Below are 15,577 nucleotides of genomic sequence, written 5' to 3' on the forward strand. Positions count from 1 at the left end.
GTGATCTCTGTCTGTCAAATAAATAAATAAAAATCTTTAAAAAAAGATAACTGTCTATAACTGATTGACTTATTTTGCTTAGTATAATACACTCTAGCTCAATCTGGATCACTGCAAATGGCAAGATTTCATTTTTCTGATGACTAGTAATATTCCATTATATATATATATATATATATATATATATATAATTTATATTGAATTATACACATATGTGCATATGTATAGGGTAGTGCTACTATAAACATTGAGGTGCAGGTGCCCCTTCAGACCACTATGTTTGTATCCTTTAAATAAATACCTAGTGTACTTGCTGGGTCATAGGGTAGATCTATTTTTATCTTTTTGAGTAACCTCCATGCTGTTTCCAGAGTGGCTGCTCCAGTTTGCATTCCTACGAATCGTGTAAGGATTCCTTTTCTTCACATCCTTGCCAACATCTGTCGTTTCCTGACTTGTTAATTTTAGCCATGCTGACTGGTCTGAGGTGGCATTTCATTGTGGTTTTGAATTGTATTTCCCTGATGATGAGTGATGTTGAGCATTTTTTCATGTGTCTGTTGGCCATTTTTATGTCTTCTTTGTAGAAATGTCTATTCATGACATCTGCCCATTTCTTGAATGGATTATTTGCTTTTTGGATGTTGAGTTTAATAAGTTATTTATAGATTCTGGATACTAGCCCTATATCTAATAAGACATGGCAAATATCTTTTCCCACTTTAGGGAAATGGTTGTCTTTTAGTTTAGTCAATTGTTACCTTTGCTTTGCAAACGTTTTTATCTTGATGAAGTCCCAATAGTTCATTTATACTTTTGTTTCCCTTGCCTTTGAATGTGTGTTTAGCAAGAAGTTTCTATTCCATAGGTTGAAGAGGTTGCTGCCTGTATACTCCTCTATGATTTTGATGGAGTCCTATATCACATTTAGTTTGTATTTTCTTTAATCCCTTTTGAGTTTATTTTTGTGTATGGCTTCAAAAAATGGTCAGGTTTCATTCTTCTTCATATGGCTGTCCAATTATGAAATAAGAAACTGAAAGAGTCAATAATAATAATAATAATAACACATAAGAAGAAGCAAGATGGTGGAGGAGTAGGAGATCTAAATTTCTTCTGGCCCCAGGAATTCAGCTGGATAGTTATCAAACCATTCTGAATACCTACAAACTCAACAGGAGATTGAAGAAAAGAATAGCTGCAATTCTAGGAAAAGTAAAGCAACCACTTTCTGGAAGGCAGGACATGAAGAGAAGTGAATCTGAAGCAATATATTGGAAAGTAGACTATGGGGAAGAGGGGCCAGCTCCCAGCAAGCATAGAGAAGAACCAGAACTTTTAGAAATCTGCTCCACTGAGGGACATTGCTTCAGGGGCTAAGCAGTGGGTGAAGCCCTCTCTGAGACAGTGTGGTCTCAGGACACTCAGGTCACAGAAAAACGGGGGGTGCCTGAGTGTGGCAGAGCTCCCAGGTGTCAGAGTTGGGAAGCTGGCTGCAAAGACAGACCCAAGGGTTGGGGTTTCCATAAAGTGTGATACAAAGCAAAGTTGGGCCACTATTTTTTGAACAGGGACTCCACAGGTGGCAGATCCAAGGAGATCCCCCCCTTCCTCCACCACGAGGAGCAGCACAGGAGCATGCTCTTGGGATCAGCTGGATTTGGAGACTCCAACTGGGGTCATGTGTCAGAGATAGAAATGCTGGTCACAGGCCCAGGAAGCACGAAGTATAGTCACAGACCCGGAAGACAGGAGTGACTGACTGCTTTTCTCTGAGGGTACACTGAGGATTGGGCCCCAAACTCTTGGCTCCTCTAAGCAAGAGATTGGGAGGCCATCAGCTTCATTCTCCTCATCCAAAGCTGTACGAGTTACCGAGAGCAAAACTAAGCAGAAAACTTAGCCGTCCCCTGGCAAGGGTGGTGCAATTTCGCCTCAGGCAAAGACATTTGATAATCATGGCAACAGGCCCTTCTCCCAGAAGATCAGCAAGAACATCCAGCCAAGACAAAGTTCACTGATCCACGAGAACTGAGAACTCCAGAGCTAAGGGAATGAAGCACAGATAATTCATGGCTTTCTTCCCAAGATTCTTTAGTCTTCCAAAGTTAATTTTTTTTTAATTTTCTTTTTTTCCTTACTCTATTTTTTAAATTTTTTTTCTTTTTCTTATTTTATTTAACCTTTTTAAAATATTTTATCTTATCAACACTTTTATAAAAATAATTTTAAATTTTCATTATTATAATCATAGTCTATCTTCTCATATTTAACCATATTTTATATACATATAAGTTTTTCTTTCTTTAAAATATTCAGATACAGTTTCTTCTAATAGATCAAAATATACCCTAAATCTAGCATACAGCTTTGTTCTAAACCCCACCCTGACCACAATCTCTCCTTTTTTTTCTTCCTTTTTCTCTTTTGTCAGCCAACTTCTTATCTTATCAATTCCTCTTATAGAGTATTTTATAATTTTCATCTTTATAGTCATATTCCATCCCTTCATTGTGTTTACCCTTATTTTTGTTTATATCTATCTATATCTATCTATCTATCTATATATATATATATATAAGCTTTTCTTTCTTTAAAATTTGGGAGACAGTTTCTTCTAACAGACCAAAATATACACAAAAACAAGTGTGTGACTCTGTTATACACACACACACACACACACCCACACACACATGAATGATGTATTTTTTTTTCTGTCTTCATTCTTCTCCCTGCAGTTTCAGACCTCTTCTGATTTGAAGAGATCAGATCTCCTTCTGATCTATTTTTCTGGGGTCATTGCTATCCTTTTAATATTTTGTTCCCCATTCATCTATAATTATCTATATAAAATTACAATGCAGAAAAACTCACCTTAAAAAAAAAAGAGAGAGAGAGACAGTACTGATGTCTAGGGACCTAATCAATACAGACATTGGTAAGATCTCAGAACCAGAGATCAGAATGATGATTTTCAAGATTCTAGTTGGGCTTGAAAGAAGCATAGAAGACACTACAGAATCCCATTCTGAAGAAATAAAAACTCTTTCTGGAGAAATAAAAGAACAAAAATGTAACCAATTTGAAATTTTAAAAAGGTATCAATGAAGTGAAAACAAAAATGGAGGCTCTTAGTGTTTCAATAAATGAGGCAAAAGAGATAATTAGTGATATAGAAGACCAAATGATGGAGACCAAAAAGCTGAGAAGAAGAGAGAAACAAGTACTTGACCACAAGGGGAGAATTTGAGAGGGAAGTGATAAGATAAGACAAAATAATGTTGGAATAATTGGGATCCAAAAATAGGAAGAAAGAGAGAGAGGGGCAGAAGGTATATTGGAGTAAATTATGGCAGATAATTTCTTTAATTTGGTTAAAGAAACAAGCATCAAAATCCAAGAGGCACAGAGAACTTCCATCAAAATCAACAAAAATAGTTCCCCACCCCATCATCTAAGAGCAAAACTTACAAGTCTCAGTGACAAAGAGAAAATCCTGAAAGCAGCTCAGGACAAGATCTCTGTAACATACAATGTTAGGAATGTTAGATTGGCAGCAGCCCTATCCACGGAGACCTGGCAAGCCAGAAAAGACTGGCATGATATATTCAGAGCACTAAATGAGAAAAATATTCAGCCAAGAATACTATATTCAGCTAGGCTGTCACTGAAAAAAGAAGGAGAGATAAAAAAAAGTTCCAGGACAAACAAAAATAAAAGAATTGGCAAACACCAAACCAATCCTAGAGGAAATATTGAAAGGGTCCTCTAAGTGAAGAGAACCTAAAAGTAACAGACCAGAATGGAACAGAGACAACCTACAGTAACAGTCACCTGCAATAGCACTAAATTCATCTCTTTCAATAGTTACCTTGAATGTATATGGGAAAAATGCCCTTGTCAAAAGACACAGGCTATCCGAATGGGAAATAAAACAAAACAAACAAAAAAACAAAAACTAGACCCATCAATATGCTGTCTTCATGAAACTCACTTTAGACGCAAAGACACCTCCAGATTTAAATTGAGATGGTGGAAAATAATTTACTATGCTAATGGTCATCAAAAGAAAGCTGGGGTGGCAATCTTTGTATCAGATAAATTACATTGTAAGCCAAAGACTCTAATAAGATATGGGGAAGGACACTATATCATACTTAAATGGTCTGTCCAGCAAGAAGATCTAACAATTTTAAATAACTATGGCCTAACATGGGAGCAGCCAATTACATATAACAAAATCAAAGAAACACATTCATAATAATACAATAATAATAGGGAATTTTAACACCTCTCCCTCACTGAAATGGACAGATCATCTAAGCAAAAGATCAATAAGGAAATAAAGGCTTCAAATGACACACTTGGCCAGATGGACATCACAAATACATTCAGAAAATTCTATCCCAAAGCAACAGAATACACATTCTTCTCTAGTGCACATGAAACTTTTTCCAGAATGAATCACATTTTGGGTCAAAAAATCAGGCCTCAACCAGTATCAAAAGATTAGGATCATTCCCTGAATATTTTCAGACAACAATGCTTTGAAAGTAGACCTCATCCATAAGGGCAAAGTTGGAAAGAACTCAAAAACATGGAGACTAAAGAGCATCCTACTAAAGAATGAATGGGTCAACCAGGAAATTAAAGAAGAATTGAAAAAAAATTCATGGAAACAAATGAAAAAAGAAAACACAACTGTTCAAAATCTTTGGGTCACAGCAAAGGTGGTACTGAGAGGAAAGTATTTAATAATACAAGCCTTTTTAAGAAACAAAGTCTCAAATACACAACCTAACTCCACACCTAAAGGAGCTGGAGAAAGAACAGCAAAGAGAGCCTCAAACCAGCAGGAGAAGAGAAATCATAAAGATCAAAACAGAAATCAATGAAATAGCAACCAAAAGAGGAGTAGAATGAATCATGAAACTAGGAAGTGATTCTTTTTTTTTTTTTAATTTCTTTTCAGAGTAACAGTATTCATTGTTTTTGCACCACACCCAGCACTCCATGCAATACGTGCCCTCCCCAATACCCACTATCTGGTTCCCCTAACCTCCCACCCCCCGCCCCTTCAAAACCCTCAGGTTGTTTTTCAGAGTACATAGTCTGTCATGGTTCACCTCCCCTTCCAATTGTCCTCAGCTCCCTTCTTCTCTCCATTTCCCCATGTCCTCCATGTTATTTGTTATACTCCACAAATAAGTGAAACCATATGATAATTGACTCTCTCCGCTTGACTTATTTCACTCAGCGTAAACTCTTCCAGTCCCATCAATGTTGCTACAAAAGTTGTATATTCATCCTTTCTGATAGAGGCATAATACTCCATAGTGTATATGGATCACATTAGGAAGTGATTCTTTGAATGAATTAATAAGATTGATAAACTTATAAGATTGATAAGCCAGACTTATCAAAAAGAAAAGAGAAAGGACCCAAATTAATAAAATTGTGAATCAAGGCAGAGAGATCACAACCAACACCAAAGAAATACAAACAATTAGGGGCACCTGGGTGGCTCAGTGGGTTAAATCCTCTGCCTTTGGCTCAGGACATGATCCCTGGTTCCTGGGATCGAGCCCCACATCGGGCTCTCTGCTTAGCAGGGAACCTGCTTCCACCCCTCTCTCTGCCTGCCTCTCTGCCTACTTGTGGTATCTGTCTCTCAAATAAATAAATAAAATCTTAAAAAAGGGAATACAAACAATGATAAAAAACATATTATGAGCAACTATACACCAGCAAAATTGACCATCTAGAAAAAATGGATACATTTCTAGAAATATATAAAATACCAAAACTGAACCAGGAAGAAGGAGAAAACCTAAGCAGATCCATAAATAGTAAGGAGATTGAAACAGTAATCAAAAATCTCCCAAACAACAAGAGCCCAGGGCCACACATCTTCCCAGGGGAATTCTACCAAATATTTAGGGAAGAATTAGTACCTATTCTCCTGAAACTGTTCCAAAAATTAGAAATGTACAGAAAACATTGAAACTCATTTTATGAGGTCAGCATTACCTTGACCCCAAAACCAGAAAAAGACCCCTTCAAAAAGGAAAATTACAGACCAATATACCTAATGAATATGGATGCAGAAATTCTCACCAAAACGCTAGCCAATAGGATCAAATAAGACATTAAAAGGATTATTCACCATGGCCAGGTGGGATTTATTCCTGGGCTGCAAGGTTGGTACAACATCCACAAATTAATCAATGTTATATAGTACATTAATAAAAGAAAGAACAATAACCATATGATATTCTCAAGAGAGGAAGAAAAAGCATTCGACAAAGTACAGCATCTTTTCTTGATCAAAACTCCTCAACGTGTAGGGATATAGGGTACATACCTCAATATCATCAAAGCCATCTATGAAAAACTGACAGAGAATATCATTCCCAATAGGGAAAAACTGAGACCTTTTACCCTAAGGTCAAGAACACGGCAGGGATGTCCAATATCTTCACCGCTATTCAACACAGTACTAGAAATCCTATCCTAAGCAATCAGACAACAAAAAGAAATTAAAGGCATTCAAATTGGCAAGGAAGAAGTAACACTCTCATTCTTTGCTGATGATATGATACTTTATGTGGAAAACCCAAAGAACTCCACTCCACAACTGCTAGAACTCATATAGTAATTCAGTAAAGTGTCAGGATGTAAAGCCAATGCACAGAAATCAGTTGCATTTCTATACAACAACAGCAACACAGAAGAAAGAGAAATAAAAGAGTCAATCTCATTTATAATTGCACCCAAAATCATAACACATCTAGGTATAAATCAAACCAAAGAGGAAAATAATCTGTATTCAGAAAACTATAGAGTACTCATGAAAGAAATTGAGGAAGACACAAAGAAATTCCATGCTCATGGATTGGAAGAAAAATACTGTGATAATATTTATGCTACCTAGACCAAGCTGCACATTTAATGCAATCCTTATCAAAATACCATCACTTTTTTTTTTATCAAATGAAGAGAAAAAATAATCCTAAATTTTATATGGAACCAGAAAATATGTCAAATAGCCAGAGGAATGTTGAAAAAGAAAACCAAAGTTGGCGGCATCACAATTCCAGACTTCAAGCTCTATTACGAAGCAGTCATCATCAAGACAGTATAGTACTGGCACAAATACAGACACATAGATCAATGGAAAAGAATAGAGAGCCCAGAAATAGACCCTCAACTCTATGGTCAGCTGATCTTTGACTAAGCAGGAAAGAATGTCCAATGGAAAAAAGATAGTCTCTTCAACAAATGGTGTTGGGAATATTGGACAGCCACATGCAGAAAAACGAAACTGTACCATTTCCTTATACCACACACAAAAATAGACTCCAAATGGATGAAGGACTTCAATGTAAAAAAGGAATCCACCAAAAAGAGGAATCCACCAAAATCCTTGAGAAATCACAGGCAGCAACCTCTTCTATCTCAGCCACAGCAACTTCTTCCTAGAAACATCGCCAAAGACAATGGAAGCAAGGCAAAATAAACTATTAGGACTTCATCAAGATTAAAATCTTCTGCACAGCAAAGGAAACAGTCAATAAAAACCAAAAGACACCTGACAGAATTGGAGAAGATATTTGCAAATGACATATCAGATAAAGGCCTAGTAACAAAAATCTATAAAGAATTTATCAACATCAACACCCAAAGAACAAATAATCCAATCAAGAAATGGACAGAAGTCATGAACAGATATTTTTGCAAAGGATACATCCAAATGGCCAACATACACATGAAAAAATGCTCAACATCACTCAGCATCAGCAAAATACAAATCAAAACCACAATGAGATACCATCTCACACCAGTCAGAATGGCTAAAATTAACCAGTCAGGAAACATGTTTTGGTGAGGATATGGAGAAAGAGGAACACTCCTATACTTTTGAATGGAATACAAGCTGGTGCAGCCACTCTCAAAGACATTCTGGAGGTTCCTCAAAAAGCTGAAAATAGAGCTAACCTATGACCCAGCAATTGGACTACTTGGTATTTACCCTAAAGATACAAATGCAGTGATCCAAAGGGGCACACGCACCTTAACGTTTATACCAACAATGCCCACAATAGAGAAACTATGGAAAAAGTCTAGATGTTCATCAACAGATGAGTGGATAAAGATGTGGTATATATATGTATATGTATGTATATGCATACATACACGCACACCTCATACACACAATGGAAGACTATGCAGCCATGATAAAGAAGCAAATCTTGCCATTTGCAATGACATGGATGGAACTAGAGGTTATCATGCTCAATGAAACAAGTCAATCAGAGAAAGACAATTATCAATGATCTCACTGATATGAGGAATTTGAGAAACAAGACAGGGTCATAGGGGAAGGGAGAGAAAAATGAAACAAGATGAAACCAGAGAAGAAGACAAACCATAAGAGACTCTTAATCTCAGGAAACAGACTGAGGGTTCCCTGAGGGTAGGGGTGTAGAAGGGATCGTGTGGCTGCTTGGTAGACACTGGGGAGGGTATATGTTATGGTGAATGCTGAGAATTGTCTAAGACTGATGAATCACAGAACTGTAGCCCTGAAACAAATAATACATTATATGTTAATTAAAAAAAAAACAACTAATGATATACTATATCATGGTTATTGAATTTAAATAATAAAGAAGAAAAAATTAAAAAAAAAAAAACAACAGGGGCGCCTGGGTGGCTCAGTGGGTTAAGCCACTGCCTTCGGCTCAGGTCATGATCTAAGGGTCCTGGGATCGAGTCCCGCATCGGGCTCTCTGCTCAGCAGGGTCCTGCTTCCTTCCCTTCCCCTCTCTCTGCCTGCCTCTCTGCCTACTGTGATCTCTCTCTGTCAAATAAATAAATAAATAAATAAATAAATAAACAAACAAACAGATAGGCCAAAGAACTCCAAGAGACAACCAAATGGGTCACCTGAGTGCAAACACATTCCCTACCCCATTGAGTAATGGTATTCCCAGTCCATCCTCAAAGATCAGGATCAATTACCCTGCCATGACAGTGATTCCTTTCCTTGCCAATTTACCTCTTGGCAGAAAGAGCTCAAAGAAAAAGAGGGACAATTATAGATAGCTTGATTTTTAATATATTTATTGATTTGCTTGAGAGAGAGAAGGGGGGCAGAAAAAGAGGGAGATAGCGGGGCAGACTTCCCACTGATAGCAGAGCTCAATGTTGGATATAATCTCATGACCTTGAGATCATGACCTGAGCTGGAATCAAGAGTTGGATGCTTAATGGACTGAGCCACCCAGGCACCTCTGGCTTGAATTTTAAATAAGAATTTGGTTCTGTCTCCAGGTAGAAGAATTTATATCTTCAAGTCAAGACTCCTAAACATGAAGAGCTCAAAGTGTTATTTGGGGAGACACAGATTCTACTAATTGGTCACTGAAAAGCTCAGTAAACAAGTTCACTCCCATTTTTTCATCTTGGTCCTTGGACATATATATTCTACCTCTCTGGGACAACAAATCATGTAATGTTATTAATTTAGAATAGTCAGTGTTTCCTGGAATATGGCCCCATCCTATTGTCACAGTGTAATATTTATAAATTGGTGCCTCAGCTGGACTTTTAATAGATCACTCCACTTTTCTATCAGACTGATAAATTCAGGATGGTATAGTCTCTAATTAGACCAAGGTACCCACTACTGAACCTCCTTTGCTTTAAAGTAGGAAAGTCTTTTTGGGCTGATGCTACATTAGGTGATGTTTAATATCAGTGAATCAAGCTCTTAACAAGATTTTTCTTTAGGCTCTGTAGATAGGAAAGGCAAACCTTTTCCCAGTCAAAATGACTGCATATTCAGTGTATTCAAGTCACTACTAAGTGGATGGTTGATCTAAGGGATAGGGCCATATCAGTGATGCAGAAACAGTTTTTATTGCTGACACACTGGACTTTGGGGAGCAGCAGTTGGAGTATCATCTTTGGTGTATGCCAACTCATGCTATGGCCGCCATGAATACTCTGTCCCTCTATTCATTGTGCCATACTATGTGAGTGATGACAAATACTTGCTGCTGTCAGCTAGATGAGTCATTCTGTTTATTTATATTTTTTAGTGTTTTTGTTTGTTTGTTTGTTTGTTTTTGTTTTGGAATGGATACATTCCACAGGTCATCACCATGTGAATACAAATATCTTCAGTTTTTTCCCATTCCCATGGGACCAACCACACGATTCCTAGCAGGATTTGTGCTTCTTTTTTAATGATTGGAAATGAGGCATCATTTACACTGGAAGGATATCCTCTCATGCTCCAGACCATTGGGCCCTCCAAAATTCACTGATGTGATCAGTCTTGGATTCTTATAAGTTTTATGTCCCACATTCTGGAATGAATACTCCTTACCAAAGTCTCCAATGTACTTTTCACTTCTTGCTAACCCAGTTTGATTAACACGATGTCCTGATATATTGGATCAATATGATGTCCTTCGGCATGTCCAGACTGTCCAGATATTATCAAACTATTTTATGATAAGGAGCAGGAGAGTTAACATAGACATAGGGCAAGACCATCAATGTATACAATGGTCCACCCCCCCAAATGAGATCTATTTGTTTTTTTAAAGATTTTATTTGAGAGAGAGGGATAGAGAGAGAGAGCACAAGCATGGGAGAGAGAAAAGCAGGCTCCCTGCCAAGCAGGGAGCCTAATGTGGGGCTCAATCCCAGGACACTGGGATCATGACCAAAGCTGAAGACAGACACTTAACAAACTAAGTCACCTGGGTACCCTAAATGAGATCTATTTCTATCTTATTTTCTAATTATAACTTAAAAATTAAATTTATGTTTAAAATTGCTAAATTTATGACCACATATCAGGTACCTGAAATCTTGTTAACCTGCTGTTGCAAAAATATCACATTTGGCACAGCAGCTAGCAATGAGGCTAGTACACAGTTGAGTTTGTAATAGTCCACACTGTAATCTCTTAGGATACAACTGGTTTTTTGTATGTGCCAAACCCAAACTGGTGAATTAAGTAGAGATATGTGGATCACTACCCCTATTTTATTTAGATCTGTATGGTTGGTATTTATCTGTACCACTCCACAGGGGACAATATTGCTTAACTACCTTGTGTAGGGAAGTAGACAATTTCAATTTGCCTTCTTTACTACAATAACAAATAACCTAAAGAACTACCTGCTAAGTACCAAATGAATCCATTCCAATTAAACATTCATGAATCATGAAAATGACCTTAGGCTGATGGTGGATCCAGTGGATTACTTTGAACCAGACCTAGGCCTAGACTCTCCCATTTACTACCTGGCTCCCATATACTCCCACCCCATTTTGGGGGGGCATAAATACATTTTGTGCCCCTGAATATCAAAGTCAATTCAGACCTTGTGCCCAGAAGTTCTCAAAATGTTTGATGTGCCCTATATATAGTGTGCTCTTATACAAGAAATTAGTCCTAGGCCTCTTTGAGAAAGGATTGGCAGAAGAATCATAACTATATATGCTTTCCATGGTATTTCAAGTTTCTTCCTCATAGGGAACTGACATCTTCTTCATACCGTGGGTTACAGGCTCAGATCTAAAAACCAGACAAATGATTCTGAGATTTCTGCTTGGGTAACTGCCATCAGCATCTCCCACTATCACAACTGAGTTTTTCAGTGATCCTCATGCCCTTCACACCACAAATATCTTTATTGTTTGATAAATGAGGTCTCTTCTAGGCTCTCCATGGAACATAATCATTTGTTAGTCTCTTGGGCTTACCTAATACATCTACTCTAACATTCTTTTTAAAAAATATATTTATTTATTTGAGGGGGGAGGAGAGGGAGAATGGGAGAGAGAATCTTAAGCAGGCTCCACAATGAGCATGGATCCCAATGTGGGGCTTGATCTCACAGCTCTGAGGTCATGAACTGAGCCAAAACCAAGAGTCAGAAGCTTAACCTACTGCACCACCCAGGCACTCCTCTACACTAGTATTCTTAATTCACTAAGTGTTTTGACCCATCATTTCATGTTCACCCATGGTTATTTGACATTTCTACTTCAGCTTAGTGAGGTTAATTGTTTTCTTTGTATTTATAAGAGTCATTATAGCAGATTGATAGTATCACTTTTTATGGTTCTTTTTTATAGATAAGGGGTCACCAAACATTTTTTCTTTTCTTTCCTTTTTTTTTTCTTTTTTTTTTCTGTAAAGGGTAAGAAAAATTATATTTTGGGCTTTTCAGGCCATAGAGTCTCTGGTTAAAAAGAACTTTACTTATCAAAACAGAAGTGGGCTCTTACTTGCTAACACATAATACAGACTATATTCTGAAATAGAGCTCCTGTATTGATAAACTCTCTTTCATCCAAATTTATATCCCATAATCTTTTATCCAGTATCCTTAGGATATAGAACCATATACACTGTCCTGACCACTGCCAGTATATGTTGTGTAGGTAGCACAGCTCCATTGAGGTATATGTTCTGCTTTCTCTTAGCAGGCACAACACTTACCCAGAAAAATCATATTGTGACTGAACACTAATAATTGGCATAATAGTCAGGAAGAGAGATGGGAGGATGAACATTTCATTCCTGATGGAGAGGACTGGGGATGACTCTTAAGGGTATATCACATCAGCTGCTATAATTAACATCTCTCCAGATAGGTTAACGTGAGCCTAAATACCTAAAAATATAAACAATAAATAGCTATGAATAGAATTAAATTATTCAGTCTACAAGTCTCATTTTGGTATATAAATTAGCCAAATTTGTTACATACATAAATATGTTGTCGGAAGTTGACTCTACCTTCATTTCCATTTCTGAATTATACAGGGCAAGTCTTATTCAAAATAGAAAAGCAACCAAAATATGACCAGCACCCCAAGTTCTGCAATATTTTCCTATCTTGAGAATGGGAACATCCTATCCCATCCTTCCCAAAACCTTAATTTCAGGTACCCTGTATGATTTTTACTGCTTTTTCTTTTATTTATTTATTTTTTCTTTTTTTCTCTCAAGGAGGAACTTGATCAACAGGGCTTCACTGAAGTGTGACTGATAAGTCTTTCTTCTTCCCTTCAAAACATATTTATTATATTTAAGCACCTACTTTGTGATAGTTTTCTATGTGCTAGGACTACAACACTGAGCACATAAAGAAAATTCCCGAGATATAAATCTTACATTCTAGTATTTTTGGAAGCAGCATCAAATAAAATTATATGTGTAAATCAAATCAAATTGGAGATAAAAGTCAACTTCAGTTAGGCTGGTCAAGCAAGGCTTGTTAGCTTCATCCTAAAATAATATTAAGAAGCTAGTCAAATGAAAATCTTTTTTTTTCTTAGATTTAATTAATTATTTTATTTGACACACAGAGAGGGAAGGAACACAACTAGGGGGAGCCCTTCCTGCTGATCAGGGAGCCCAACGTGGGCCTTGATCCCAGGACTCTAGGATCATGGCCTGAGCCAAAGTCACCCGCTTAAGACTGAGCCACTCAGGTGCCCATCAAATGAAATTCTAAAATGACTTTTCCATGAAGTAGGACAGAAAGTGAAAAATAACCCTGATGCTAGAATGTACCTTACATAATTAAGGCCTACAGGAAGGCAACTTTGGCTAGAGTAAAGAAAGCATAATGGAGGAACATAAGAAATTAAGTTAGAAAGATAGAGGCTGAATCACTTTAGACCTTGTTAATAAAAAGTTTGAATTTTATTATAATTGTGATGAGAAGCCCTTGGAAGATTTTTCTATTGAGAATTATCAGATTATCATTTTAAAAAATTGTTTTTACTCTATGGAGAATCAAACCAATGGTAGTAGCAGAGTCCTGCGAGAATAATATTGCAGTCTCACAGATTTTGGGACATCACAACTAGAATGGTAGAAAGAAGAATATGGATATTTTTAGAAATCAAGAATCAAAGCTCTAAGTATAATGAATAGAACAATAAGGGTATAATATAAAGAACCAGTGACTGGTGGATGAGCAAATATTTTGGTTAACAGGACATAATTAATCCTCATAAAATGTCAATACAGAGTTTGCTGTATAAATGGCTAGAGCATAAACACAACCTTGAGAACTTCAAAAGCATGAATATAAAAGTTTCTGAAAATATATTTGTGATGACTTTTTCTTACTCTTCAGAAGGAATTCATGTCAGATTTGAAGTGAGAACTTTGTATACCAAAATATTTGGAGTATCATTATTAGAACAAACTTTAGGTAACCAACTATCTAGTCTACAAATTGAGTTCACTGCATAAAAACTTAATAAAATTTTCAGAAGGGGGGACAAGATGGCAGGGAAGTAGGAGGAGGCGCCTTTTCAACCTGTACCCTAAAGTGAGCTGATTACCTACCAAAGAACTTCTATCACCCATGAAATCAGCCTGAGATCAGAATTACACATGTCTGGATCTCTATAGGGGCAGAAGACGCCAGTGGGCAGGTAAAGCAGTGTGGAAACGGCAGACTGATATCAAAAGATAAACAAAAGGGGGAGGGAGCCACCAGAGGCAACCAGTTGGAAAGTAATACCCCTAATACGAGTGAAAGTGCCCTGCATCTGGGGACCAGCATTAACTTGGAGACTGGTTGAAAGCACTCCAGAAGAGCAAAGGACCGCAGGGGGGAAATTGTGGGAATCAGGGTGGCTAGGGACAGGGGCTTAAGTCCCCAGTCCCAGGACAGCCTCCCCTGGTGCTGAGCCAGAGAGAGTGCAGTGGAGAAACCAGGTCTTGATCCCTGAGCCACCAGTGTGCCTGAGATTGCGTGGGGTCTGGCTCCTGTGAGGGCTTGCAAGCCACACCAGATGGCAGAGCGCGGGAGCCCTGCTACAGAGCCTGAGATGCGCACACCCCTCATCCTCCCCTGAGAGAGGTACACAAAGGCCCAGTCGGTGCTCTTAGACCCGCGCCATTGTTTCAGAGCCTAAGACTTGTGCCCCAAACTCTCCCCTGAGAGAGGGGCGCGAAGGCCCAGCCTGGTGCTTTCCGACCTGCGCCCCACTCTCAGAGCCTGAGACGCGCGCGCGACCTGCAGCCTACCCTGAGAGAGGTGCACATAAGCCGGGAGCTTGTAGACTCAGAGAGACCAGTCACTCCCAGCCGAGGCCAGCTGGAAAATCTCAATGTGCGATCGCTGCTTGGAACCTCTCTGGCAGTCTGGAGCTGCCCAGACAGCCGCTGCCGTGGTTTTGTGTACAAGCAGAAGATCCTGAGTCCCCAGGGACCATGACTCGGAACATGCTCTGCCAGCGGACAAGGGGAAATTTATATGGGCTCTGCAACACCCACAGAAGAACAGACTGAGGCTTCTCTCTGAGAGGGAGGTCAGGGTGCAGTTTGCTTTCCTCTAAATTTACAAAAACCATCAAAAGCAGTCAAGACGAGAGGGGAAAAAAAAAGGGGGAACAAACATAAAAACCTCCAGAGAACAAAAGCCTGAAAAAACCGGTTTCCTCAGAGCCCACCCCCTTGAGAGGGACTGGAGGACTTAACTCAGGGAACATCATTGACTGAAAACCCACGTGGCAGGCCACT

Source organism: Mustela nigripes, chromosome X (assembly GCF_022355385.1).
Source record: "Mustela nigripes isolate SB6536 chromosome X, MUSNIG.SB6536, whole genome shotgun sequence".
Classification (NCBI taxonomy): domain Eukaryota; kingdom Metazoa; phylum Chordata; class Mammalia; order Carnivora; family Mustelidae; genus Mustela; species Mustela nigripes.